Genomic DNA, 4,041 nt, shown 5'->3' with positions numbered 1-4,041 from the left:
AGCTAACTTAACGTATTCGGTCCTATAGAAAAGTTGTAATAAAATACTAATAGGAAAAACATCTGGTAAACGTATTGCATTACCATCTGTTCTGTATGGAACAAACATTATAACTAACAAGAACTGAAAGAGAACCTACAGAGGATAGATAATGGGGTATATAAGACAATATTAGGTGACACCAAAAGTACAGCTATTACTACCTTAAGGGGAGAGATAGGGGCATCTTCTATGAAAATATGATGGATGGGTGGGATGGTGAAATATATATTCCACACCCCGAAAGACATTCAAGAAAAAGCAAAAAAGATGGTGGGAACAACCAGCAAAGTACCTACAAGAATTAAATCTGGATATACGCCTAAATCAGATAAGAAGAATGACCAAGATAAAAATAGAATCCAAATAATAATTACATGTTTTGTGAAGTATATTTCCCTGTATATTGTTCGAATAGGCTATTTTGCCAGACCATTACTTAGAAACTTATTTAACTGGTCCGGTCACGTAAAATAGACGAACATGGTTCGAGAGCTTATTTTGCCGGTCCTGCAGGCATATCTATTACATCCTAAAGACAGGTAAAAACAAGAACAAAGGGTAGGCTTCAGTTTGTAGACCTGATTTTTGCCAAATTTTTCTTTTTTTTTTCTTTGCTAAAAGTCTTCCTTTGAACTAGCTGAATGCCGTGATATGTGTAGAATTCCTCTCCAGCCTCTATAACGGCCCCCATGGTCGTCAATGTCCCCCTACCAGTAACACTGAATTACTGGCTATCTGAAAATAAAGCGATTTTTTATGCTCAAATGGTTATTTATCATGTTACTTCCTCATAACACCTCTTGGTAAATCATATAACATGTGAATTTCGTCTCTCGCCTATATGGCACTCCCCAACTCCCACAACCAACAACTTCTATACGCAGTTACTGATTACTGGAGAATTGTGCGATTGATTGTGCTCAAATGGTTATTCATTATGTTTAGAAAAGAATAGAAAAAAAAGTCGACTCACCTCAACACCCCACACCCCTCCCCACCCCCATACATCACTTTATCCCCCTCCCCAACTCTACATTACCACAGACGGTCTAGAGTGTCCTTTCAATGACGTCACTGGGAATCGCTGGCGGCCATGCTGGAGGACATCCAAAGCGAAAACGTGGCAGCTGCTACAGCGAATATGGACAATGAGAGCGACTTTGTCAAACAATTGTCGGGTGATGATAAGCGTTTTTACAAGCAGAAACTCGATTTAATTGATGGCCTAGATCCATACCAGATGCAGAATTCATTCAGTCAAAATATTGAGGATTTTCCCAGTATTTCATACATTGATATGGTGAAATACTTGGTACTGTCGGCCAACCCAGAACATGAGTGGGCATACATTTCCATTGAATAATCTGCTTCCAGAATTCGTTGTCTTTCCCTTTAATGCTTTTAAGTCCAAAATTAGATGAACACTGCGCCAATGAAGAGTGTGTTTATAATTATAAAGCTACTATTGATCATTTAGCCTAACCTTGTGTATTATAATTTTTGATTGTCAAAATGTATGTAAAAGTTTTGCATTATAATGTCAAAACTTTATCAGTTCATGCCTAACCATTGTGTTGTGTTTGGTTACAAATGCTATAATTTCTTATATACATATAAACACACGATGGACAAACTCTATTGTAATGCTCTTGGATGATCGTTTTGCCTCCTTGCAATTAAATGCGCAAGTTTAATTATTTTTTCAATGTTTCATATATAAGATGACCCCTTCGGGTTAAACCAGCTTTCAGATATCATTATTATTTATAATCAATGTTTATTCATCACATAAGCCTGTATGTCTGCACAATTTAATACACAAATTAAAATAAATATAAATATACACTTAATTATATATAGGCATGAGCACCTTGGCGAAAAAAAGACCTAGGTAAGTAGCCTTTGTTAATATAGCCAATATGGGCGCTTTTAATTTTTGTTTTGAAAATCTGAGATGCCCCTTTGATGTTTAAAAATCGAGATGCCCCCTCCCCCACACACACTACACACTGAACTGACGATGATACTTGTGAAGTCACCTATGCGATCGCATATAGCATGTTTACACAGGAAGAATGATACTTTTAGGGCCTAGCCGAGACTGACCTGATATGAAATGATCAGAACAAATACGTGCGTAGGGTAGTGAGGATTCACATAGATCAGCCCGTGATATTCTGGTCAACCACAAGTCACGTCTGCGCTTGGATAATTCCTCTGTATCTTTGTCCTGATTCTGAATAACTGCCGATATGCGGTAGAAAGTCTTGTCATCTCTTCGTCCTCGATTCCCACAGCCAGCAATAGCGCAAAAACTGGGCATTGTGTGAAAGTGAATGTGATGAAATGGCTAAATATTCAACAGTTCAACCATAGCTATTCACTGAACGCGTCTTTGTTTGTCCTCCAAGATGGCGGACCGGAAGTTTGATGACGTGTATTGAAAGGTCTCTCTCTCTCTCTCTCTCTCTCTCTCTCTCTCTCTCTATATATATATATATATATATGAGAGAGAGAGAGAGAGAGAAAATTCCATTACTTGCAAGAGGGCACCTAGATCTGTAATAATTTTCCATTACTAAATTAAATTGTCCGAGGTCTCTGAAAATATTCACATCTTCGATTGGCAATATTTCCAGATCCATCACTCCCTAAAGCCCCAGAGATATTCCCCAGTACGAAACAATAAGAAAGTCGTAGGTTTCCACTGATATGCACTGAAATCTATCGTAAGTCTAGAAACATGCACTCTCTTGTATGGCAACACTTCACGTCGTCACTGATAAGGAGTGCGTTGGCAGCGACTTCCCGCCCAAGCATGTGTCACCACCTTCCACTCACTCCTGACTGCCTCAGGACGTATTCATGAATGCTCTGTTAGACATCAATATTCCTAAATATCCTAGGGCATTATACTTTTGTCCTATACAACTTTCTTCTCCTAGAGACCTTTATTTCAAGTGACCAATCCTGAACTCCGAGGGCAGTGCCACGAGGAGGTAGCCATAGGGCGTGCTATAGGGGAGGTCGGAAATAAAGTGGAAAAATTATATGAGTTTTAGGCAACATTATAGGAATTTTAGGTGGCTGGCCTTTCCATAACAGCCAATAATGGCGCGTGGCAAGAAGTATATGAGAATGCAAAATGTTCGAGAGGCAAAGGCACAGAAAAAACTTCAGAGAGAGAGAGAGAGAGAGAGAGAGAGAGAGAGAGAGAGAGAGAGAGAGAGAGAGAGAGAGAGAGAGAGAGAGAGAGAGCCTCTCCCCAGAACTTCAGGGGAGCAAAAAAAAACAAGAACAACAGCCGCACCCCAGTACTTCATGGGAGAAAGAAAAAGAACAGCAGCAGCAGCAGCCAAGGGCCAGTACGTCATGGGAGAAAGATGGTGAAAATGAGCAGCAACAGTCGCAGCCCAGTACTTCAAGGGAAAATCTTGAAGACAGCGAAAATGAAGATGATAATGACAGTGATGAAGAAGCAAGCAACATTTTTTCCCCTGCCATGATGAAACGGGCACCGAGAGGCAACTTTGGAAAAAAATCGAGAGAACAAGATACGCCTAAGTACTTCATCATAGATGAAAATACGCTTAGAAAAAACTTTGCAGCGAAGTGTAACAAATGTGGGGGATTTACCTCAGAGTGGACAGAAAAGCAAACAAGACATGGTGCGGCTGTATCACTAAATTTCACCTGACCCACCTGTCGTAAGCAAGTGAAGGGCTGGCGTTCCCAAAGGGATAAGATCGAAGAAAAACTTTGATGTCAATGTGATGATGGTTATAAAAAAGTTCAATACTTTGAAATGATTTTCAATACAAAAATAATGGCGGAATCAAACTTTTATACAACTGCCTTAGAAATAGAAAAGAAGGGCATGGAAGACTGTGAGGAGTCTCTTCGGGAGGCAAGAGAGGAATTGCATAGAATCCTTGAAATCGATAACTCGGGTGTAGGAGAGAGAAAAAATATATCAGTTACCCGCGATGGTACCTGGTC

This window comes from Palaemon carinicauda, chromosome 19, assembly GCF_036898095.1.
Source record: "Palaemon carinicauda isolate YSFRI2023 chromosome 19, ASM3689809v2, whole genome shotgun sequence".
NCBI lineage: Eukaryota > Metazoa > Arthropoda > Malacostraca > Decapoda > Palaemonidae > Palaemon > Palaemon carinicauda.
The sequence above is the reverse complement of the archived record's forward strand: the minus strand, read 5'-3'. Positions refer to the sequence as shown.